The following is a 27206-nucleotide window of genomic DNA, read 5'->3' on the forward strand; positions in this document are numbered from 1 at the left end:
AAGACCTTGCACATCTCATGTCCAAGGAAATTTGAATAATATGTTTATTGAACTGGATTTGATGATTACTGATTATTGGGACATGCCAGAAACCTAATTGATCTGTTAGATACCGTGGGCTGAGAATGTTTTGGAGTACCTAGAACATCTCGAATTCAAGACTTATTGGGCTTAATCGATGCGCATATGCTTATTGAACCGGGTTGGGCATAAATTGACGAAGGGGACATTGCAAAAGCCTTGGTTGATCTGGTAGATTCCGTGGACAGAACTGGAGAACCTTGAGCATCTCGTATTCAAGAAAATTGGTTTTTCATTATGCACATATGCTTATCGAACCGGATTGGGTATATACCAACGACGAGGACATTGCAAAAGCTTTGGTTGACCTTGAACTCGAGAATGTTTCGGAGTACCCTGAACATCTCGTATTCATGAAAATTGGGTTCTTCATTACGTACTATTCATTTTAAACCGGATTGTGTACATACCGACGGCGAGGACATTGTAGGACTTTGTTGATCTGCTAGATACCATGGACAGAACTGGAGAACCTTGGGCATCTCGTATTCAAGACAAATTGGGTTTGCATGATGCACATATTCTAATTAAACCAGATTGGTTATATACCGACGATGAGGTCTTTGAAAAACACCTTGGATGATCTGGTAGATATCGTGCGCTGAACTCGAGAGCGTTTTGGAGTACCTTGAGCAACTCGAAATTCAAGGAAATTAGGTTATTCATAATGTACATATTCTTATTAAACTCGATTGGGTATATAGTATATACCAACAATGAGAACATTGCAAAAGCCTTGATTGATCTGGTAGATAACGTGGATTGAACTCGAGAAAGTTTTGGAATACCTTGAACATCTCGTATTCATGAAAATTGTGTTCTACATTACGCACATATGCTTATTGAACCGGATTGTGTACATACCGACGATAAAAACTGTGCAAAAGCCTGGGTTGAACTGATAGATAACGCGAACAGAAGTCGAGAATGTTTTGGAGAACCTTGAGCAACTCGTATTCCTAAAAATTAATCATTGGCTTAACGTTCAGGATTTTCCCGTAATGCTGGGTAGACACCTTTACGTGGTGCATTACGGAGTTAGATCTACCACACTGTGCTCTAGATCTTACTATTCTTGTTGATACTTATGAGTGATGGTCGGAAGAGTATGGTACGACTATAATTTGCTTTTAGATGACCCACCTTTTGCTCCTTTTGGATGGAGTAAATGGAGTAAATTATAAAAACGAAACTCAATCTTAGGCTGGTTTCGAAGCCGACGACATGAATCTCCAAGCTCCAGAGCGCTCATTAATTAGGAAAGAAGTGGATACGAATTTGATGGATCGGTTGATTTTTCTGATTCTGAAATGCCAAACGCAATGAAATCAGATCTCTGTACAAAAACGAATTCGGAACTCATAAGAAAAAGCAAAAATATGTTTGCACTTCAGTACCGATGCATGGTCAAAATCAGTACTATCCCACTTTTTGTTAAAGCCGAAACTGATTGATGAGCGTGCCTTTGGGAGTTGTCACCTCACAGTGAACTCTATAGCTATTAAGAAAAATCACTTAAATAAAGATTAAAAAAAAGAAATTGTTACCTCTCGAAGGGTATAGATAGCGGTACCTCAATCTAAACAGGCCTCACATTAAGTTTAAGAAATATCTGAATAAAAAACTACTACTTCATTTCTTTTCAATAAAAATAGAGCAGAAAAACCCAGATTAATCCACCTAGCAGCGATGATGCCCTTCTCGTGCTTCGTAAAATGTACTGAAAAAATCACATAAGAAAGATCAAAAAAGCTCTTTAGGGGAATAGATCGCATATTTTCTATCATTTTGCATGTTTTTGCATTACTTACTATGCATTCCCACCATTCTTGAAAAAAAAATCGATTTAGAATTTTTATTTTTGCAAGGGGGGACCCTTGGGAAAAAACAATGATTTTTCAATAATTCCGAAATGCAATGTCCGATCAGGCCAATTTTCAATAGCAAACAATGGGACCGCATTCCCCGTTAAATGCAACTTGTTGTCGGGCGATGCTAAGTTCTAAAAAGTGTGTCTACAGAATGTGTACATATACACACATACACACACACACACACATACATACACATACATTAGGGGCAGCAGGGACTTTGTCCAAGGGCTTGACGACCCCTCCACATGGCCACTGCGAGTTAGACTGGGACCATCGTCCTTAACCCCTAATCCCAAGGCGTCAAGCGACCCGTGCCGAGGGGATGCATGGCCAGGGGGGGAAATAATAAGCTAGGCCTTTAACGGAGCCTGTGGGGTACCTGGGCACCCTCCACAGTAATTGTCCCTTACCGCGTCATGCTGGGCTCTGGCGTGGTGGACCTCTTTTCCCGAGCAACTCGTGGGACCAAAATGGAAAACCAAGTCAATTCTTCAATTAGTGGTAGTAGTGTAGGCGACAACCCCTTCGCAAGAGGTGGGTTGTTCAGGTCTCCGCCTAGGAGGCCAGAGGCAATAGTCGGCAGCTCAGTGCGCAGCGCCAGCGTGGGTCACTCAACCTTCCTCTCGGCTATAAAAACGCCGGTAGGGGTTATTGACGGCCCATGGCTTGTGGAGGCGATGAACCGCAAACGCGATGGGCTTTCGGCCTTCGAGGTGGCGACGGAACAGCTGGACGCCATCATCGACTTTGCGTCATCGAAGCATAATATCAGCAAGGACCTCAAGAGGAGCTTGCAGAAACTTCGAAAGTCGATGCTGGACGCCAAGCTGGAGAGGGCGGTCGGGACGGCCAAGTGTAAACCCGTGAAATCGGTGGAGTCGAGGTCTACCCAGACTGAGGCCCAAGGATTCGCGGACTCGGGCAAGGTCGAATCGACCGAAGGCGTGCCAGCGAAGACGGTGGTGCCAAAGTCTACCCAGACTGAGGCTCAAGTATTTGCGGGTACGTCGGGGTGACTGCTCCAACGGAGCAGACACAAAAACGGGAGACAGTCTCCAGGGGATGATCTCCCTGGGGCCGCCCAAAACACGGAGGGTTACTACCCCGAACAAGGGTAGTGGGGCTGGGAAGCTGAATCCCGGTCAGGTACCTCCAAAGCCGGGGAGGAAGGACCTGGAAAGGTCCGTCCACTCAGGAAAGACGGTGGTAAGGGGTTACGGCAGGCTGAAAGTTCTCAGCCGCACCAGACCAGGGAAATAGAGGGGGATGACGCCTCCTGGACCCTGGTCAAGAACAAGAGGAAACTGAAGACGTCAAGGGCCGAAAAGAAGGCCCAGGCGAATGAGGGTAGCAAGAAGTCTAGGGTAGGCGCCAATCGCTCCAGGGGCGATGCCCTAGTCATCACGGCGGACGAGGCTAAGTACTCGGATGTTTTGAAGGCGATGAGGAGTGACGTCAAGCTCGGTGAACTCGGCGCCGACGTACGTCGAATAAGACGTACCGGATGGGCGAGATGATACTCGAGCTGAAGCGGGGCGTCTCGCAAAGGGCGCCGCCTACAAGAAGTTGGCGGAGGAGGTCCTAGGCGAGACGGTCAAGGTGAGGGTACTCACGACGGAGGTGAATCTAAGGGTTAAAGACCTGGACGAGATCACTGAAGTCGAAGAGCTCGTCACGGCACTGCGGCGACAGTGTGAAGTGGAGACGCCCACCGCAGCCGTTCGGCTACGGAAAGGTCCGGCAGGGACGCAGCTAGCATTGGTTCGGCTATCTGCAGCGGACGCCTCAAGGTAGTCAAGTTAGGGAGCGTCAAGGTGGGATGGTCGGTATGCCCTGTGCGCATATACGAGCAACCTGAAGTTTGCTTCAAGTGCCTGGAACCGGGGCACAAGCAATGGGACTGCAAGGGCCCTGACAGAAGCAATATCTGCCGACGCTGCGGATTGGAGGGACATAAGGCACAATGCTGCACGAACCCTCCCAATTGTTTGATTTGTTCCAGCAAAGCTGTGAACAGCAAGCACCCCATGGGGGGTTCGATGTGCCCGGCGTTTAAGCGTGCTGCAAAATCCAAGTGCAGGTAACGCAGCTGGCTTGCTCGGCCTCGCCCGAGTGTTTGGTGTGCGCATGTTTTGAGGAAACGGCGGAACACGTGTTGTTCGTGTGCTCACGTTTTCGCGCAATGCGTGACCACATGCTTGCCTCATGTGGTCTGGACACTACCCCGGTCAACCCAGTTCGGAGGATGTGTAAAGATGAAGTTGGCTGGAACGCCGTATTATCGGCTATCGCCCAAATCGTCTTGGAGCTACGGAGAAGGTGGCGCGTGGACTCAAGGATGGCTAGTTCAGGCGCAAATAAGAAGTGGTCCAAGGGATCGGAGTCGGCTTCATGGGTCATACCGGTGGTCATGCTCTGTGGTCGAATTCGATCCTTTTATCGAACAAGTGGCCGCGCGAAGAACAACATGGTATCGTCGCTTTCGCGGCGTCGGTCAACCGGGCGGGTTCCGAGCCCGAGGACGGAAAGGGGTCCTCGTCAAGGCTGGGACAGGCGTAGGCCTCGCGTCGGCAAGTGTGCTGGCGAATAGGCCCTATCGCAGAAAGGTCAATTTGGGGTGCACGCGGCATCATCATTCTTGATACCAGTCGTGCAGAGGGAAGCAGGCGCGAAGTCGACCCTTCCCACCTTCCGAGGACATAGGGCGTGGTAAGGCCACCTGGAAAGCCGGCAACGCGCTGGCACGATACCATGGTGTTCTTCTAAAAAAGCGAGTTACGATGTTCGGTGCTGCAAGGACACGCAGCTAACCTCGAGGGTGCGTTGTGCACTGGCCCCCCTTTTAAGCATTACTTTCTGGTTGTACCGAAGGGACTATGGGCTTGGCGGCAATTGAAACGGTTTAGCGGGTCGGGAATGTAGTCCTGCCTCCCTCGGTGATCCCTAACCCCGCACTTCCTGGTCAACCCAGGATGTCTGTTGAGCAGATTCCCCCTCCATTGTTTAGGAAGAAAAAAAAAACACACATACATACATACATACACACAAACAGACATCGGGGGCAGCAGGGACTTTGTCCAAGGGCTTGACGATCCCTTCCCATGGCCACTGCGAGTTAGACCGGTACCATCGTTCCTAGCCCCTAATCCCAAGGCGTCAAGCGACTCGTGCCGAGGGGATGCATGGCCAGGGGGGTGAAATAATAAGCAATTGTCCCTTACCGTGTCATGCTGGGCTCTGGCGTGATGGACCTCTTTTTCCGAGCAACTCGTGGGACCAAAATGGAAAACCAAGTCAATTCTTCAATTAGTGGTAGTAGTGTAGGCGATAACCCCTTCGCAAGAGGTGGGTTGTTCAGGTCTCCGCCTAGGAGGCCAGAGGCAATAGTCGGCAGCTCAGTGCGCAGCGCCAGCGTGGGTCGCTTAACCTTCATCTCGGCTAAAAAAAAACGCTCTTCTTCTTCTTCTTCTTCTTCTACAATGACTTTACAATCCAACTGGATTAATTTTCAACTTAGTATTCTATTAGCATTTCGTCAGTTATTAATTGAAAGCTTTCTATGTACGCCATTGGGAAGAAAAGAGACGGCAATACAATTTTACTCAGTCACTGAGTAGGTAAAAGTTAGAGTGCAGTGCATGCTTTTTCGGAGTAGCTATCGAGCAAGCGTTGTGCAGTGCGTGTTTTAGTCGTCTCGAAGTGACGACATGGCCGGCATCGTTATTGGTCTTGAATAAAAGAAACTCCGAAGCATGTACAGTAGGGTGGTTCAAAAAATCGATTTTGCTCCACAGTGCTTATCTGATTCTTTACCGTGTTCTGAGTGTCCTCTGAAAATTTGATCTCATTTGGATTAAAACTGATTTAGCACAAGCCGTTTCAAGTTTGCATGCAAATTAGTATGGGGAAATTTATTTTTTCATTATACTGTTAATGACGTTCCCCCATTAAGCGCAGGTTAAAAGAAAACCTACATAGCTAAAAAGAATACTCAACAGCTTTCACCCAACGAAAATCGCATGTTGATTAATCGCCCCAATAATTAGTAATCGATTTTAAGACAGGTTGCGAATCTTTAGTCATGATCGTTAAACTTCTTTGAGGGCATCACTGAAATGTGCAGTGCAACATAGTAGCCTGAATTTGTGTGTGCTATCTTTTGCGCCACGAGCAGCAATGTTGCCTGTTGATGAGTTATGCAATTAGCTCCAGAAAACCACGGTATAGATTAAATTCGATTACTAATTATTGAAACGATTAATTGAGATGCAGTTTTCACTGAGTGAAAGCTGTTGAGTATTCCTTTTAGCTATGTAGGTTTTCTTTTAACCTGCGCTTAATGGAGGAACGCCATTAACAGTATAATGAAAAAATTAATTTCCCCATACTAATTTCGTGCAAACTTGAAACGGCTTGTGCTAAATCAGTTTTAATCCAAATGAGATCAAATTTTCAGAGGACACTCAGAACACGGTAAAGAATCAGTTAAGCACTGTGGAGCAAAATCGATTTTTGAACCACCCTATTGTACAGAGAGAATAGCTTACACAGATAAAAATATGTTGTGATTTTAAATGTATTTTCATGCACATATTTGGAGCATGCAAATAAACGTAACATTCAATTGATCTCACTATTCTTTTAAATCGAAATAAATTTAAACGGAGCATACTTGTAAAATTCAATCAAATTTTATTGAATATCGAATGTTTATTTGTTTGATGGGAAACGCTGCAATTTTACACGTCGTTGAATTTTCAAAATTATTTGCTGTGTAGCTAAGCTATTTTTGAGCGTGCCTCCCGCGTTAAAACCGACTCCAGACTGGATTCTCCAGTGCATAAAAATGTTTCAGCTTATATGTATATGTGTCGATTCTGTTATTATCAACGTATCCCCGGGCCTCGGCCAATCTCCGATGCCAACAAAAAGCCTCCAATCGATTCGATGTATTTTTTTAAAACATTTTAAAATTACAGGTTGTATTTGAATGAATATAAAGTCGAACATAGTTGTAAAATGATTCAAAATGCACCACACATCTTATTTGAAGTTTTATTGCTGATATAAGTTGGCCAAAAATGATTTCGTGTTGGTAGAAATGAATATTGTAGCACTAGTACAATCACCTGCCACAATGCATCTCCGAATTTCGTTGCTAATATTCTGCATTAAATAAATAGTACTTACCACACTATTAGTATATGCTTTGTACCAAGTTCATGTCTCGTTTCTGAAAATAGATAAAGAAAAAATGTTGTCAGAAGATATTTTACAAAAACTGTACGCAGCAAATCGGTTAAAAAATCTCTCAGACTCCCAAACATTACTTCGATATTCAAGTTTGTTTATTCTACAATATCAACCTGAAAAAAGGAATGTTAACTTTCCTGCAACTTTGCAGCAACTTTCATATCACTTCTACATAGTTGAGTACAGGTTTCATAGACTTGTTCACAACAAGCGTGCTATTCGGAAAGAGCATCGTGGTTCCATAGATCAAGTTTTGTCGCATAAGAGAAATATTTTGAGCTTTTAGTGGAATGTTTTCACTTGTCATAAGACTAGTTTGTACTATCCCGTTTAATTCCACTACTTTAGTGACGGCCTTACTGTGGAGGTCGAAATACGTATTTGTCAAAAGTACAATAAAGTGGTGGAGTTAAATGAGATAGTACAAATTCGTCTTATGGCAACCGTTGGCAAGTGAAAAGTCGATAGCAAAAAGAACTTCATAGGTAATTTTGCGAAATAAGGAATAGTACCGAATAGCAAAAACGAACACTAATGTTGGATCGTGTTATCGATCAGACGGCTAAAGCTTAGTACGCAGATTGAGAGCTGCTCAAGTACGAATGAAATGTCACTTTTCCGCAATGTGAAAGAATATTTTCTGCAAGGAAAACAGACGATGTAGTAAGAATTTCACATCCAGAAAGTAGCTAAAGCTGAAAGGGTACGAACGACAGAGCATGTTGCAAGAATGCTGGGCAGCAACCAGGCAAAGATGGCTGACCAGGTACAGAATACGACTTGGCGACAGTGAGGCGCAATCCAGGATGAAGAAATGTGGCCTCAAACCCTGTGTTGTGTCGTCAAATTATTGATTCAGTGTTATCTGTTTAGATATAGGGGAAGATCTCCCAGCGCCGGACACCTCGCAATACCGGACTCTTTTCAAAACGACACATGTAAAGATTCCTCCACCATCTTATGTAGTGAAAAAATGCTATTAAAAAGTATTTTACCTGCATGAAATAGCCGATCCTCATGATGTAAACTTTGGACAAAATTTGAAATTGAATAAAACTGCCCAAAATTTTGATGTTTCGCTTTACTGCTATCAACAATATTAAAATCAATGGAATGCATTCTGATTATGATTAGCTATATTTTAAATAACAATCATGATTTATCAGATATATAATTTAACTGTGGCACAAAATCAATTTCTGTATCCGGTAGCTGCCCCTCATGTCCGAACAGTGAGATTTTTCATATGATCAAATAGTCATTCAAAATACATGTTTTGTTAAACTTACTTCAATTCAATTGTTTCTTCTTGCTGAGGCATCAAAAAGCCACAGAAATAAATTGAAGACGTCATTAAAACAGCTAGGAATTTGGATAAGTATGTAAGAAATACAGCTGGAGAGTTAATAAAGACAATAATAGACAACAAAGTTGTCCTCAATGGACAAATCAACACCGTTTTGTATACATATATACTGCCCATGATCGCATATTTGTAACATTTGCATTTTGGTTGATTTTGTAAATCCTTTGTCAATCCTTACTCCCAACTCAATCATTTCCAGCTTACCACAGATAAGCAAGATAGTAAAGCCTATTTTACTGTTGTAGGATAAGATGCAGGGGCCCTGCTTAGCCGTGTGGTAAGACGCGCGGCTACAAAGCAAGACCATGCTGAGGGTGGCTGGGTTCGATTCCCGGTGCCGGTCTAGGCAATTTTCGGATTGGAAATTGTCTTGACTTCCCTGGGCATAAAAGTGTCATCGTGTTAGCCTCATGATACACGCTAACTTTCACCTACTCAGTGACTGAGTAAAATTGTATTGCTCTCTCTTTCTATCCCACGGAAATTTTACTCAATTTCCGTCAAAAGCAGGACAACTCAAAACTATGAGTAATCCTGGTTTTGACGGAAATTGAGTAAAATTTCCGTGGGAAGAAAAGAGATGGCAATACAATTTTACTCAGTCACTGAGTAGGTGAAAGTTAGAGTGTATACGAATGCAAAAATGGTAATCTGGCTTAGAAACATCGCAGTTAATAACTGTGGAAGTGCTTAATGAACACTAAGCTGCGAGGCGGCTCTGTCCCAGTGTGTAATGCCAGTAAGAAGAAGAAGGATAAGATGAAGTAAATTGACCTTTCTGAACGATCCACATGCTTTTTACAAAATGAACCAAAATGCGAGTGTTACAAATAATCGATCCAAATCAATCCAAAAGGAATTCTTTGGGAATTTTACCTTCAAATTTCTACCACGAATGTTCTTCAAAACTGTCACAGAAAATTCCAAACAAATTCAGTGAAATATTCTACAAAAGTACCACAGATTATGCTATAGAATTTTAGAACATAGCTAAGGTAAATGTTGCCGCATTTCCAAGAAAAATTATACAGATAATAATGTTTACCAGGACATTATCAGGAACTTCCACTGGAAACTAAGGATTTTTCTCAAGATATCTTTGAATTTTCTACAAGGAAGTAGTTTCTGTGAATTTCTAAGAAATTTCCACGACATTCTATAGGAAATACAGAATGGTTATATTATTGGAAGATGTAATAATATGACAGATTTTGTACAACGACGTGCCGTTGAAAAAATGTTAGCGGAAGCGTGATGCCAAAAACTGTCCACGGTTGCGCTTCGCCATTTAATTTAATCTACTAGTACTACCCCGTAAAACATCGAAATATGAAAAAAGTTTCTCCGAAGATAATGGGATGCCAAAGTTAAAAAGTTTGGAAAATAATTAATAATATAAAAAAATTAAAGTCATCAAATCAGTTTTCCAAATGTATACGTTCTTAAATGGCACTAAACTGAGTTTCTATATGCATAACACATCAAAATTCTTCCCCAAAAGTAGAGTGCATCGAACTTGGTCAAAGCATCGAACTGAAACGATTACCGCTTCAAAGAGCACCCAAATTCACGGCCAGTGAAGCGGGTATCCATTCCGAAAAAAAATCGCACCAGAGCTTGCCTACTAGTACAAGATGTTCCACCGTAGAGCATCCTTGAACTGTAAAATTATTCAGTCACGGGGCTCATGATTCACGCTCGTTGTTCTTGCTCCAGAAGCCAGTCTGCGTCTTCGCTCGCCTCCAAAGATTCGTTTCCACCATCCAATTTAAAGTGAGCGAGCTATCTGCTGGCGATGCTAATAAAAGTCGAATTTATCCTACGGAACGTAAGCAAGCCCCCAGCCAGCCAGCGGTGTCAGCAGACCTTCAAAAATATGTACCTGGGTAACGCAGGCAGATACGATACGATTCTCGCCAAAACACGACATGAAAAACTCACAAAGGCATAACAACTGTTACAGTAAACTAACTTCCTACGGTGGCCGCTCACGACGGGATGGACACGCGTTTTTTTTTTCTTGTGGCCTGTCGGCAGTCGGCGGCGCTTGTAACTGGAACGAAAGTAAATGTTCTTATTTCCACGCAGCGATGACTTTCTTCGGTGGATGGTTCGATGGTCATCGCGTGGTAATGATCAATGCAGGTGATTTGACCTTGGTTTCACGTGGTGGAATCAACTTGAGGATAACTTTCAATATGCCAAGTTAATTGATTACCTCAATTACAAAAAATCAGGACACATATAAATATTAAATGCGCGTAAAATGACATTCGAAGTAGGATAGATTTTCAACGTCAACGGATCAAAAACTAGCCCAAAACAAAAGCTTTCAGTAGTATTGATAGATTTAGTACATTAAACAACCTTCATCATTGATAGGATTCATCGATATGGTAGCATTCTTGATCTCAAAATTTTGAGATATCACACGGTTTAGTTTTCAAACAAATCTTATATTGTACTAACATGAAAAAAATGAAAATTAAATTGTGTAGTTGTTCATCTAAAATAACCAAATAATCACAACATGAATATCTGTCGACCACGAATATAGATCTCTGTGGCCCACTGAATAATCTCGTCGAAAGCACCCGAGAGCAACACTAATTGAATTTTGCGGCCCGGAAAAAATCCTATTATCGATCAATGTCGCATGACGGTGGTCCCGAGCTGATATTTGCACAAATTACTCATTTGCGCGATTTAACTGAAAAAGTCGAATATATACATCACATACAACAAACCTCGGTATGGGGTGAATACGGGACAACGTGGAATCTGATTAACCTGACACGCACGGGTGCAATTGATGTTAATTTCATCTCGTTTCACTTTTTTCGATGACGATATCATCCAACCCTTTTGGGTTGGTTCTATTTGCCTGAGCCATCCGAATAGGGAAGGGTTGTACGGCGTTCGGACTCATGGGACATCGTATCCACTTGTATAACAGGCTACCTACCTATATGCTGATTGTATATTTTAAATTCAATTTTCTATAGGGTAGTCGAGGGATAAAAATTAGCAATGAAAATAAAGAAGGAACGACTGACGACAATAAATAGAAAAGTGATTTATATTTCAATACGATCGATGCGTTCACGTATTAATATAAAATATGTGAATACACATTAGCAGGTCCGGGTTTTGATGAAGGGGGGTGGTTGTCCGTGGCCCCGTGCCCCCACGAATATTGTGTACCAAAACCAACCTTTTTTGTACATTTTGGGGCCCCCACAAGCTGTCGGCTCCGTGGCTCCGTGGGTAAATCTAGCCCTGCACATTAGGGTAACGCAATTTAAACATAATCGGCGTTACTCATAAGTTTCATTGGCCCAAAATATGACCATATGTCAAATTTAAGCTTAACCGGTCATGGTTTACGGCTGTCATGAAAATTTTCTACAGCCAAATGATTTAGAAAGGTGTGCAACGTCGATGAAAAAAAAAGACTTATAATTCTCGCGCTTAGTTTCATAGGGGCGTAACTGTATTGATCGATTTTATATTTTGTTAATAACTCAATTGTTTCAAAAGCTACATCCGTGATTATTGATTCTGGTGCAAGATATAATCATCCTTTATCACACCAAACCATTAGATCAACGACAAACTAGCGCAATTCGGTTGTTCGGCCACATTGAGAGTTGACGTAAAGTCAATGTCAACTTCTCTCCACGAACAGCCTAGATAGCCGTGTGGTGTCGGCAGCTGGTTATCTGGCTAAGAATAACATTACGGATTGCATGTTCCAGTGGTAAAAGTCCACCATACAGGTGACCCCTAATTCTCGGTGTGATGCGGCTTTATGCTTACCGTGCCTACGAATGAATGGTTAGGGGGGTCTAATAAGAACCTAACCGCAAACGGAACCTGTGAAGCACCAGGGCCCCCTTCACAGTATTTTAGCCCTCGCTGCGCTAACCGGAGATATGGCGTAGTTGATTCTTTACTTCTCCGAGATAATCGGCTACTCTTATTCAACCTCATCGTGAGGTTAAATAAGAGTAGGGTTATGAATATGTGTTTTAATTAGTTTTCAACAAATTGTCACCTATGTATATGGATTCGCATTATGCGTTTTTTACAATGTGCTTTGTGTATGTTACCTATATGGATTCGCATTATGCGTTTTTTCACAGTGTACTCTGTGTTTCGTCTTTGACGTTCGGCTTCAGCTACTCTTGTTTAATCTCAACTTGAGTTTGAATAAGGGTGGGATTATGAATGTTTTTTACTTAGTTTTTCAACAAATTTTCACCTATATGGATTCGCATTATGCGTTTTTTACAATGTAGTTTGTGTTTGTCACCTATATGGATTCGTATTATACGTTTTTCAAAGTGTAATCTGTGTTTCATTTTTGATGTTTGGCTTCAGCTACTCTTGTTTAATCTCACCTTGAGGTTGAATAAGGGTGGGGTTATGAAAATGGTTTTTTTACTTAGTTTTTTTCAACAAATTGTCACCTATATGGATTCGCATTATGCGTTTTTTTTTACAATGTACTTTGTGTATGTTACCTTTATGGATTCGCATTATGCGTTTTTCACAGTGTACTGTGTGTCTCGTTCTTGACGTTCGTCTTTGGCTACTCTTGTTCAATCTCAACGTGAGGTTAAATAAGAGTGGGGTTATGGATATGTATTTTACTTAGTTTTCAACAAATTGTCACCTATATGGATTCGCATTATGCGTTTTTTACAATGTACTTTGTGTATGTTACCTTTATGGATTCGCATTATGCGTTTTTCACAGTGTACTCTGTGTCTAGTCCTTGACGTTCGGCTTCGGCTACTCTTGTTCAATCTCAACGTGAGGTTAAATAAGAGTGGGGTTATGGATATGTGTTTTACTTAGTTTTCAACAAATTGTCACCTATATGGATTCGCATTATGCGTTTTTCACAATGTACTCTGTGTCTCGTCCTTGACGTTCGGCTTCGGTTACTCTTGTTCAATCTCAACGTGAGATTAAATAAGAAAGGGGTTATGAATATGTGTTTTACTTAGTTTTCAACAAATTTTTATTTATTATGTATATTAATGACATGCGACGGGTTTTACGATTTTGTAATATAAATCTATTCGCGGATGACACCGTATTATTCATTGCAGCTAGAACTATCGAAGATGCAGTTTCACGCTTGAATACAGATTTGCGTTCTTTAAGTAGATGGTTGAAGTACAAACAGTTGAAATTGAATGTAAGTAAAACTAAATACATGGTAATTTCGCGAAATCGAGTCATTGGTAATGTTTCCGTTCAAATTGATGATGAAACACTTGATCGCGTTCGGGAAATTATATATCTTGGCGTGATTATTGATGATAAATTGAAATTTGATTCTCATATCAACAATGTCATCAAGAAAATAGCCAAGAAGTATGGAATTTTATGTCGATTAAAAATGAATTAACTGTTGCGAGTAAAATACAGTTGTACAAGTCAATCATCTCTCCTCACTTGGACTTTTGTGCTTCCATTTTATTTCTAGCTAATGAAACACAAATATCGAGGTTACAGCGTTTGCAGAATAAAGTACTGCGTTTGATTTTAAGATGCAATAGATTCACTTCCTCCTCCTTTTTGTTGGACGCTTTACAATGGTTATCAGTGAAGCAGAGAATTGTTTATTTGACTATGGTGTTCATTTTTAAAATAATAAATAGATTGCTGCCACGATATGTGTGTAATCGAATTGAAAGAGGAAGTGACATTCATGGATATAATACTAGAAACGCGGAAGAAATAAGAACACCTTATTTTTTGCATGGTGCTTCACAAAATTCATTGTTTTATAAAGGAATAAATGTTTTCAATTCGATGCCTGCACACATCAAGCGAGCAAGTACACTATCACAGTTCAATAGACTTTGCATTTCACACGTGAAAGCTGTTTTTAAACAGCTATTTATTTAAGTTTTTATTAGTGACTTATTGTGTATCTTGACGATGTCTGTGATAACGGCTATTTTTGTTTGGACTAACGTAAATGATGTTTTATTTCATTAGGGCGCTCACAGACTATTGTTCGCCTCGATGATGATGATGGTATTTTATTTGTTGATGTATTTAAACTTTTATTCTTTATGTAAATGTCTACGAAAGTTTGAGAATCGCGCGCGTAATACAGGTATAAATGACTTTTTGTATTTATCACTACAATTTGAAATATTTGAAACTGTTTGAAAGATACTACAGAAAAGTAGGGAGCTCTCAGATAGAACGCGATTTTCTCGAAACTTTTGGTATCTACGGAGAGGTAACACAAGTTTTGAATGTTGTCGAGCTTTGTACAGTAAATTGATTGGTACTAGCGAGAATGGTTTGAGTACGCGCTTCCTGACGAAACTTTTGGCATCATGCGAGAGGTATCACAAGTTTTGTATTTGTATCGGACTCGCTGTATCACTGATGATGCTTGCGAACATCTGCAGTAGAACTCAACGGTTCTTTTTACTTATTTATATTTTTGCTGGAAAGCGATGATAATTTGTATTGTTGTTTATATCTGTGAAAATAATCGGATCGTTTATTGTTTTGCAAAATCTGATTAAATTGATCACAATTAAATATCTTAAAGATAAATCGTCTAGCTCAAACCTTTGTAGGGGTATATGGCGGGACCATCATCATCATCATCATCAAATTGTCACCTATATGGATTCGCATTATGCATTTTTTTTACAATGTACTTTGTGTATGTTACCTATATGGATTCGCATTATGCGTTTTTTCACAGTGTACTCTGTGTTTCGTTCTTGACGTTCGGGTTCGGCTACTCTTGTTCAATCTCAACGTGAGGTTCAATAAGAATGGGGTTATGAATATGTGTTTTACTTAGTTTTCAACAAATTGTCACCTATATGGATTCGCATTATGCGATTTTTACAATGTACTTTGTGATTGTCACCTATATGGATTTGCATTATGCGTTTTTACAGTGCACTCTGTGTTTCGTCTTTGACGTTCGTCCATTGTTACGTCCTCTGTGTTTTTGTGACACCTCTCTTTAGTCCCTAGCTGAATGCGTCTACATAATTGGCTTTCCTATAAATGGTTCCATTCTCCTTTCCAACTTCACTTCCTCTTCCTTTCCCCTTTTCACTTCCTTTTCCGTCAGGTAAATGATGAGAAAGGCCAGTGAAGGCGATGGCACAAATCTCCCAAATTGAGGGGAACGTGCCTCCTGAGCCGACGTTCTGATAACTGGAACCATTAGATCAACGACAAACTAGCGCAATTCGGTACAATAATAAAAAGAAAACATCGACGAAAAGAAATCGATCTACACAGTTACGCCCCTATGAAACTAAGCGCGAGAATTATTCTAAATAACTTTATGCATATGACCTATCCATATGAAATGGAGAATCATTTGAGGTACTTCAACGACGCTTTTGAGTTTCCTCATAAATCATAACGATGAATTATATGTGACGCAATCAAACAACTATGACTGCTCATAACTTCATAACAGCCCCATGTTTGCTTAATTTCCTATATACATTTGGAATACACCACATGCACATCAATAATTGTACTTCTCTTTTACTTAACCGATTGATATTTTAGTAACAGATCAGCAATTGCAGCCTCATCCTAGAAACGAAAATGGTAACAACGCTAGACATGCCCTTAAGCACCCATTCAGACACGTTCGCATCCCCGGCCATAAGATCGTGCGACTAGGAATCGATTGGATGCATGGTGGATGCTTAAATTGAAAATCTCCCTCGCAACTGTTGGGTTGGCTGGTTGGAATTCGCGCCGCGCGATGGATGCTGTCGATGCTGCTGAAGAAGTCTATTCTTTGCCATTATTCACGGTTGTTGAACTTGAAGTTCACGGTCAAACGAGCCATTCGAGCGGCGATACGATCGCGGCCCTAGGCCTTCCCGTGTTGTGTACATACAGGCAGCCTATAATTGGGAATAATCGATGGAAATGAAGAATAATGACTATTATTCCTTGATGTGGTGTACGAGGACTAATAGCAATCGAAGGTATTGTGCAATGGGAACTCCCTGTAATGGTTGCATTGCTCTGCCCGGCAACCACTAAGGGATTCGAAATCTGATCCGTTTCAAGGTTTGATTCAATTGAATATCTAAAAATACATTTAGTCGATTATCTCAATTTACCGAACAATCCGAACGCACAGAGCATGATCTGAACAGATTCACCGCAAGATGATTGATCATCAATTGACTCATCTCTTCGATCTCTTCAATCAGATAATTCGGGTTGTTAGGTTGTAAGTAATACTTTTCCACATTTTAATTTATCTCAAATTTATTTTAAAATCATCATAACGATGTTTGAACAACATTCTTAACCATTTCCAAGTCATTAGAGCATCATTAGTCGGGTCATTAAATGGAAGTTATGTACAGTCGACTCTTAAAAAAAAATTGTACAGTTGCTGAAAATAGACATCAAATACTAAAGGAGAACTTTTCGATTTAATCTTCGATCTTAAGGCCACTTTTAAAGTGAAACGTTTAAATCTAATTGAATAAAAAATTTGAGATTCCAATCAGAATATCAGACTGCTGAAATCATGTAGGATTCAGAATTTTGAAATAGTGCTTTTCGTATCTCCACCTCCAGACTTCGGTGATAATGTTCAGATACTATTCAGGTGCAAACCGCATCTGTATAGTATAGTGACGATAGTCAAAAACAAAGTTCAGTTCTCTGAAAGCCACAGAAACGCTGTGAAACGCCCTCATTCGTTTGACGTAAACTACATCTAATGGGAAGAGTGTAAAATGAAAATTTCAAAATTGAGGACCGTCACGAATTCATGTAAGATAATAGCGCAACCATCTTTTGATGGATTTTTGAGATTCATATATCAATTGACTCGGAAATTCTCCACCATTTTGCCAGTTTTATAGAAACTTTATTGAAACGGTCGAAAAGTTAATTAATTGGTGCGCGATCGAACATGATTTGAATGTGCAGAACAGTCTCGAGACTCGCTTTTTCTGCTTTGTGCGGAAAAACTACACATTACAGGCGGCATACCGTTTACCAAAACGAACCTCGCTACCGCTCTACCCCATATTCTTGAATCTCGCGCTTAGTTTCATAGAGCGTAACTGTATAGATCGATTTCTCTTCGTCGATGTTTCCTTTTTATTATTGTACCGAATTGCGCTAGTTTGTCGATGATTAAATGGTTTGGTGTGATAAAGGATAATTGTATCTTGCACCAGAACCAGTAATCACGGTTGTAGCTTTTGAAACAATTGAGTTATTAACAAAATATAAAATCGATTAAGAGAAATCGATCAATACAGTTACGCCCCTATGAAACTAAGCGCGAGACATGCAAGTATCACAGCAACATTTATCTACCCACTCCGCCGCCGGTATTGCTTAATTTTGGGTCACCAGTTTTTACCAATCGGAAATATCTTTTCCCCGAACAGGTTGTTTGGCCAAGATTGGCGCTTTGCCGTGGTCATTTTGTCAACGATGGCCACACAGATCATAGGAAAGGACATGCCATTTGGCCAAATACGGGTGGCTTACATTAACCTCTCTTTAGCCTCTTCCTATCATGTACTTCATCTTCGACGTGTTGATGACTAGTCCAATCCGTTTAGCTTCGCTTTTCAGTCTGATGTTGGCTTCCTCCGTCCTCTCAAAGTTACGTCGTCGGCGAAACCAAATAACTGGACGGACTTCGTGAAAATCTTACCACTCGTGTCAATCCGTGCCATTCGTATTACTCCCTCCAAAGCGATGTTGAATAGCAGACACGAAAGACCATCACCTTGCAGTAATCCTCTGCGCGTTTCGAAGGGACTCGAGAATGCCCCTGAAACTCGAACTACGCACATCACCCGATCCATCGTCGCCTTGATCAACCGTATCAGTTTATTAGGAAATCCGTTTTCGTGCGTCAGCTGCCATAGCTGATCCCGATCGTTTGTATCATATGCGGCTTTGAAGTCAATAAATAGATGATGTGTGGGCACGTTGTATTCGCGGCATTTCTGCAATACCTGACGTACGGCGAACACCTCGTCTATGGTAGAGCGTTCACCCATAAATCCTGGCTCAGGTGGGGCAGTACCTAACAGTACGAACTCTCTTGCAATTGGTGTTAGTCTGCGGCATAAAATTTGGGAGTTAATCCTAAGCCCCGTCCATCCTTAAACATTGTAAACTAACCTCGAGTCACCACGAGTACGCTGGCTTCTATCCCTCTCTTACTAACTGTACAATAAAATGATATTGATTGTATATATCACAAAGAACCATGGCTCCGTAAAGTGTTATACACGCCTGAGCCTACCAAATAAACGAAATTGAAAAAAAAATATGAGAGAGTACTTTGTAGGCGGCGTTCAGTAATGTGATTGCGCGGTAGTTGCTACAATCCAGCTTATGTTTTGTCTGTTCCGCGCCCGTTTGTATCGTGCCTCGTTCGCCCTCGTGCGGAGTTGCAGCAATCTCGTCCATGCTGCATTCTTCTCCTCAACTAACTGCTCACATTCGCCGTCATACCAGTCGTTTCTCTGATCCGGAGCCACCGTGCCTAGTGCAGCGGTTGCGGTGCTTCCAATGGCGGATCGAATATCTCTCCAGCCATCTTCAAGAGATGCTGCGCCTAGCTGCTCTTCCGTTGGGAGTGCCACTTCCAGCTGCTGCGCGTAGTCTTGGGCTAGTCTACCGTCTTGTAGCCGCCCAATGTTAAGCCGCGGCGGACGACTCCGACGCGTGTTGATCACCGTCGAGAGTTTTGAGCGCAGACATACTGCGACGAGGTAGTGGTCGGATTCAATATTCGCACTGCGGTAAGTGCGTACGTTCGTGATGTCGGAGAAGAATTTACCGTCGATTAGAACGTGGTCAATTTGGTTTTCCGTTACTTGATTAGGTGATTTGTGGATATTCTTGCAGGGGAAGGAAGTGCTTCGGACTATCATTCCGCAGGAGGCTGCGAAGTTTATGCATCGTTGGCCGTTATCGTTCGATACGGTATGCAGACTATCCGTTCCGAGAACCGGTCTATACATTTCCTCCCTTCCTACCTGTGCGTTCATGTCACCGATGACGATTTTGACGTCCCGCAGTGGGCATCGTATGTCTGCTCCAACTGTGCGTAGAACGCTTCTTTCTCGTCGTCGGGTCTCCCTTCGTGTGGGCTGTGCACGTTGATGATGCTATAGTTGAAGAATCGGCCTTTTATCCTCAATCACGCGTTGGCGCATCTTTCCCATCACTATGAAGCCGGTTCCCAGCTCGTTGGTGGTGCCACAGCCTCGGTAGAAGGTAGCCGCTCGATGTCCGCTTTCCCACACTTTCTGTCCTGTCCAGCAGATTTCCTGCAGCGCTACGACATCGAAGTTGCGGAAATGTAATTCATCGTAGATTATTCTGTCGCAACCTGCGAAGCCCAGCGACTTGCAGTTCCATGTTCCAAGCTTCCAATCGTGATCCTTTATTCGTCACCTAGGTCGTTGCCGAATGTATCGAGTCGTATTATCTTTTATGTCGTTCGTAATGGTTGTTTTTGAAGGCGGCTTATTGGGCCTGCGGTAACCTTCTGTCTCGTCGGAGGGCCGTTGGGTCAGGTCTGCGCCACAACTCGCAGATGGCCTGGGGAGGGATCGTCAAGCCGTTGGACATAGTCCCTGCTGCCCTCAGTCTAAAAAGTCGTTTGGCTAATAGATCACATGGCCGAATAGCTAACTCGGCCGAACGGGTCACAATGTCATACGGTCGAAAATGATATTTGGTGAACAGATCAAACATCGTAAGGGTTGTTTGACCAAAAAAGCCAGTTGGTAGTGTATTTACCATAAGTATTTAACCATACGTAGCGTATTGGCATCATGTCATTTGGAATACAGTCTTTTGGCATAATGGCCGTTTGAAATAACGGCAATTTGGCATAATGGTCGTTTGGAATAATAGTCGTTTGGCATAATAGCCATTTGGGGTGAGAGATTGAAGAAAAAGATTTGTTGAACCATTCAGCTGGGAGCGGGTCATTTGGCATTAAATCATTTGGCATAACACCATTTGGCATTAGGTTATTTGGCATAAAGACTATTTGGCATAACGGTCATTTGGCATAACGGACATTTGGCATAATTGAGAACAGCTACATAAGTGAGGGTAATCATAACGGACATATGGCATATTTTTTTGTATTCATAAAATTAGTTACTAAAAACTAAACCTTTCAATGCAGTCGTAAGATATGCATACAATCTAAAACAATAAGACTATATATCTGCCTATAAGAAGTCTTTACTTGGTGGTGATTTTATAAATCATCTTAAGATAAGAACATGCATCCAAACATATAAAATTATAAATAATCCAATTTACCTCCGAAACTTCTTCAAGATTGCCCGCTCTTCTCGAGCATTACTACTTATTGTTCCAAGAGCCCTTTCTAATAATTTGATAGATTTTTTTCGTGCCCGTGCTGTCACAATTCGGCACGAATTACCTCGTAATCATAGAAGCGAAATGACATTTCTCTCTGTGAGCATTCACTTCAATTCCCTTTAGTACTTTGGTGTGAAATTACTTGTTTTATATGTTAGAAAATAGTACATGGTTGCGTAAGCTTTGAAAACTGTTAAGTGGTTATTTATGCGTTTATAAAGATTATGTAAATAAATGTAAATGTAAATACCTGACTAAGTGGTGTTGAAAAAACCCTGAATGGTGGATATAAACGTTATCTCTTCGTCAGAAATTAAGCATCTATCGGGATGCGTTTGCCCGGGTTAAGGCAATGGTGGATGTGATCCCTTCTTCACAAGTAGGCAATGGCGGCCTTATTTTAAGTGAGCTCTTGTCCGGATTAATGCAATGATTGATGGGATCCCTTCATTAAAAGTAGGTGCTTGTTCGAATTAAGGCAATTGTGGATGTGATCCTTTCCTTAAAAACAAGTGCTTGCCCGGGTTGAGGAAATGGTGGATGCAATCTCTTTTTTAAAAGTAGGCGCTTGCTCGGATTAAGGCAATGGTGGATGTGATCCCTTCTTTAATTGTAGACGATTGCTTGGATTAAGGTAAAGGTGGATGTGATCACTTCTTTATCAATAAGCATTTGCCTGGATTAAGGAAACGGTGGATGCCTTGTTTTTAGAAATAGGCGCTTGATCGGATTAAGGCAATAGTGGATGTGATCCTTTCTTTAAAAGTAGGCGTTTTCCCGGCATAAGGCGATGGTGGACATGACCCCTGCATAAAAATTAGGCGCTCGCCCAGATTAAGGCAAAGGTGGATATAATCTATTATTTAAAAGTAGGCGCTTGCCTGGATTAAGGCAATGGTGGATGTGATCACTTCTTTAAAAGTAGGCGTTTGCCCGGATTGAAGCAATGGTTGATGTGATCTCTTCTGTAGAATCTAGTTTTTTTAATGAAGGTGTGTGCAGTTCAAAATTATGCCAAACGTCCGTTATGCCAAATGACCGTTATGCCAAATAACCTTTATGCCAAATGGCGTTATGCCAAATGACTTTATGCCAAATAACCCAAGCCCCATTCAGCTACGTTGTCTCTACCATATGGGCGACACATGTGTTCGATCACGAACTGCGCTCACCGTCGTAGCTGCTGTTGAAGCCCAACAGTGCAGCGTGTGAGCTGCTATTCATGTCTATTTTTCGTTGTTCTCTGTTATCGCGCCAATTGCTAGCGTTATGTGCGTAGCAGTTGGCGCGCTGTAAGTCCAATTAGATTTTAAATTTGAATGTTTGTGCACACGTCCCCAATAATTGTGATATATAAAATTAATTGTTTTGCCGTACTAAGAGTCGCCTATAAAAGGCGACTCTGAAATCCATGTAATGTACAGTGTCTCGAAAGTAACCTCCGAGTTGGCACGCTGCCTCTCGGAGGCAATAAATCAGAAGTCTCGATCAAGCAGTAGTTTTCTTTAATCGTCGCCCAGAGTATCACCATAAGAAAAAAGAACACAACGTAGGGTCGTCCCACCCTGGACGAAACATTGGTGCCGTGACCAGGATGGCACTTGGAGGATTCCTGGACGACGATACCAAAACCTCTGTTGGATCGCTCTTCAACTCGTCGAACAGGAAGCATCAGCCATTCAACTCAGCCTCGCGACGCAGTATGGACTAGTAGCGAGAGAATCGGATTGCCGCCTTCCAGCCACTGCGCACATCGTTCGATGGAGGAGAAAGCAATTACCACACGATACTGTCACCATGTCAGCCACAGGGCTATTTGCGGACCGCAGCGTCAACCTCCCTGGCCGTAGCGCCATTTGGACCGTCAGCGTCAACCTTCCGGCCGTAGCGCCATTTTGGACCACCCGCGTCACCTTCCGGCCGTAGCGCCATTTTGGACCATCCGCGTCATCTTCCGGCCGTAGTGCCATTTTGGACCATCCGCGTCACCTTCCGGCCGTAGCGCCATTTTGGACCATCCGCGTCACCTTCCGGCCGTAGAGCCCTTTGGACCATCAGCGTCACCTTCCGGCCGTAGCGCCATTTCGGACCGTCAGCGTCAACCCATACGGTCGTGGCGCCATCTCGACCCTTGCGTCATTGTCGTGGACCACAGCGTCGAATTATGTTAGCCGTTCCATCATCATCGCCGTTCACCACTTCGGAATAGAATTCAATTCACCGAAGCGCTAAAATGTTACCTGAGGATCAATTCAACATTCCGGCACCCGCCCTGCATCAACCATCAAACAATCCAACCAATTTCGTGTGCCCAAAACTGATTGCACTATCAGGAGCTAAGTAGCAATAAAACGATCGACAACAGCAGCCCTAGCCGACCGCAAAGAGGAATTGAAAAACATTCGTTTTGGGGGGCAGTATGTTCGATCACGAACTGCGCTCACCGTCGTAGCTGCTGTTGAAGCCCAACAGTGCAGCGTGTGAGCTGCTATTCATGTCTATTTTTCGTTGTTCTCTGTTATCGCGCCAATTGCTAGCGTTATGTGCGTAGCAGTTGGCGCGCTGTAAGTCCAATTAGATTTTAAATTTGAATGTTTGTGCACACGTCCCCAATAATTGTGATATATAAAATTAATTGTTTTGCCGTACTAAGAGTCGCCTATAAAAGGCGACTCCACACTCCATGTAAAGTACAGTATCGTTATCGTAACCTCCGAGCTGGCACGCTGCCTCTCGGAGGTAATAAATCAATAGTAAAGTCGCCGACAGTTCTTGTTACTCGTCGTCTGAATCCTGGAGAAAGTAAACACAACGTAGGGTCGTCCCACCCTGGACGAAACAACATGTAATGTTTTTTTTTTTGGAAAAAAAATACATGTTAAATGGCCGCATGATTGTACAATTTTTCAAACTCACAAAAATCAGTACGTTTTGACAGATAGGTACCCAACAGGAGCGGGCCATTTGGCATAAAGTCATTTGGCATAACGCCATTTGGCATAACGCCATTTGGCATAAGGCCATTTGGCATAACGATCATTTGGAATAACGGACATTTGGCATAATTGTAACCAACGTCAAAAGTGAGGGTCTTTTGGCATAACGGACATTTAGCATAATTTTTCTTTGCGTTCGCTAAATGGTGACTAAGTGGTGCGGGAAACACCCCGGAATAGTGAATGTAACACCCGTCGATAACAATATTAAAAAGACATTATCCTCTCGTGGAAAGAATTCATTTGCAATGCAATGCAAAAGTAGGTGCATGCCCGGATTAGAGCAGTGGTGGATGTAATTCCCTCTTTAAAAGTAGGCGTGTGGCCGGATTATGGCAATGATGGATGTGATTCCTTCTTTAAAAGGAGGCGTTTACTCGGATTATGGCAATGGAGGATATGATCTCTTCTTTAAAAGTAGGCGCTTACCCGGATTATGGCAATGGTGGATGTGATCTCTTCTTTAAAAGTAGGCGCTTGCCCGGATTATGGTAATGATGGATGTGATTCCTTCTTTAAAAGGAGACGCTTGCCCGGATTATGGCAATGGAGGCTATGATCTCTTCTTTAAAAGTAGGCGCTTGCCCGGATTATGGTAATGGTGGATGTGATTCCTTCTTTAAAAGGAGGCGCTTGTCCGGATTGAGGCAATGGTGGAAGTGCTCCCTTCTTTAAAAGTAGGCGCATGACCGGATTAAGGCCATGGTGGATGCGATCCCTTCTTTTAAAGTAGTCGCTTACCCGGATTATGACAATGGTGGATGTGATTCCTTCTTTAAAAGAAGGCGCTTGCCCGGATTGAGGCAATGGTGGATGTGATCCCTTCTTTAAAAATAGGCGCTTTCACGGATTATGGCAATGGAAGATTCGATTTGTTCTTTAAAAGGAGGCGCTTGCCCGGATTGAGGCAATGGTGAATGTTATCCCTTCTTTAAAAGTAGGTGTGTGGCCTGAATTATGGCAATGCAATGGTGGATGTAATCCCTTCTTTAAAAGTAGGCCCTGCCCGGATTATGGCAATGGTAGATGTGACTCCTTCTTTATAAGTAGGCGGTTGTCGGGAATAAATCAATGGTAGATGTGATCTCTTCCCCGAAAAGCACAATTCAGATTGATTTGGTTGCAATAACTCATATGTGACTTGATTGGTTTTAGTAACTCATCTACGACAAGTGTGTTGCTTGAGTTTTTAAAGTTAAGCGCTTGCCCGGATTAAGGCAATAGTGAATTTGATCCGGTCTTAAGGCGCATGCCCGGATTGAAGCAATGGTGGATGTAATCCCTACTTTAAAAGTAGGCATGTGGCCGAAATAAGTCAATGGTGAATGTGATCCTTCTCTCGGAACTAATTCTACCGTTTTGCTAAGAAAATTATTTTGAGCTTTTTAGAGGAATGTCTTCACTTGTCATAAGACGAGTTTGTACAATCCCATTGAATTCCACCACTTAATTGTATCTTGACAGATACGTATTTAGACCTCAACAGTAAGGCCGTTTTCAGTGTCTCGTACGTAAGTCGAGTCAAGTACGAGACACTGAAGACTGCCTTACTGTTGAGGTCGAAATACGTATCTGTCAAGATACAATTAAGTGGTGGAATTCAATGGGATTGTACAAACTCGTCTTATGACAAGGGGGTCTACCGTTTTGTTATTTCGTTCTTCCGGAAAATGTCTACCATCAGTCTAGATTTATCAGAAAACACCTTAGTCTCGACCTACTTTACATGAATTATCCCTTTCGCTTTCACAGTTCGAAATTATGCCAAATGTCCGTTATGCCAAATGACCCACTCTTTTCTTGCAGTTTAAAATTATGCCAAATGTTCGTTATGCCAAATGTTCGTTATGCCAAATGGCCTTTATGCCAAATGGCCTTATGCCAAATGACGTTATGCCAAATGACTATATGCCAAATGACCCAGACCCGTACCCAACATGTTTGGGGACGATAACAAACGGAACCGCAGCGACAATTGTCCTCTATAGTTTATTACCTCTATTGGCAAAAAAAATGAAGAATGGTCTTGTAAAAACGGGAACACTGCATGACACATTTTCTAGCAAAATAAAAAAGCTTTGAATCAGTGAAAACTAGTCCATTAAGCATTTCTACCTTTTAATAGAAAAATAATTCATATTATCTCATGCGTTATGGAAAATATTTTTAAAAAAATCAAATCATATAGTCGCGTGCGCCAGTCCAGACATCATCGGTGGCGGTGTTTGTCGTGATTTTGGGTGGCAGCGGATTTTACGGCCTCAGGCCGGGAGTCATTTTAGCCGGCGGCGGAATGAATCGACGTCGCAAAATATTTGCATTCGATTGCCGGGATTTAAAAAAAGATTTTCCTGGATTATTTTATCAGGAATTTGTTGAAATGTGTAAAATATTTTACCTCATTTAAGGACGTTCTTCTTAGATCTTTCGGATAATTCTCGCTTAACTTTTCAAAAGGACCTAAGTAACATTTTTTTCATGAATTAATTTGAGTACTGCAATCAAAAGATTGCATGTTTTTCTGTTGATTGCGCTATTCAAATTAATTCATGAAAAAAATGTTACTTAGGTCCTTTTGAAAAGTTAAGCGAGAATTCTCTGAAACCTCATCGGAAAAATGTTCGAAATAGCATTCATCTTTCGAGATTGGTATTTTTTTCACCGAAAATATATTGTAACCTAATATTTTGTAGATCTGTCGGTTATTAGGCATTATTTTTTCGAAGTTCAGTATACTTCCACCGAAATTTCGGTTCCATCTGGGTACTGGCAAGACATCTGTCACCATCACCGATAGATCTGTAAATTAACAGGACGTTCAGGAATCCATACACGGAAGAAAAAAAAGTACCCAAAATTGAGTATTTTTAAACTTACTTTTGAGTTATTTTTTCTCTTCTCTTTCATCCACTGTTTCTTTTGTTGTCAAAAACAAAAGAGCCAAACAATCCAACGACGCCAGTTCAATACGGGAAGCCAATTTTGAGTTTTATTACCTGAGGTCGAAATTGAGTGAATTAAACTTACATTTGGGTAAATAAATTTTCCGTTGGGTACTTTTTTAACATGGGAGTATAGGCAAATTACTTCGACCCTACTTACTCAATTTTGGCTTCCCGTGCGGATGTTCGAGGTTGGGTGAATTAAACTCACTATTGGGTAGTTTATTTCTTCCATGTAGAGTCAGACGAAAGTCTATGATGATCAAAA

General features: G+C 41.8%; 1 protein-coding gene across 1 annotated transcript in view; it reads right to left on the reverse strand.

The window, feature by feature from the left end:
- Nucleotides 1-27206, reverse strand: part of LOC134212280 (protein gustavus-like) — a 748069-nt gene that overhangs the window by 531312 nt on the left and 189551 nt on the right. Inside the window, exon 3 of the mRNA XM_062689991.1 lies at nt 7146-7188. The gene's annotated coding sequence lies outside the window, so the exon portion shown is untranslated. The remainder of the gene's footprint in view (nt 1-7145; nt 7189-27206) is intronic.

This window comes from Armigeres subalbatus, chromosome 2 (genome assembly GCF_024139115.2).
Source record: "Armigeres subalbatus isolate Guangzhou_Male chromosome 2, GZ_Asu_2, whole genome shotgun sequence".
Taxonomy (NCBI): domain Eukaryota; kingdom Metazoa; phylum Arthropoda; class Insecta; order Diptera; family Culicidae; genus Armigeres; species Armigeres subalbatus.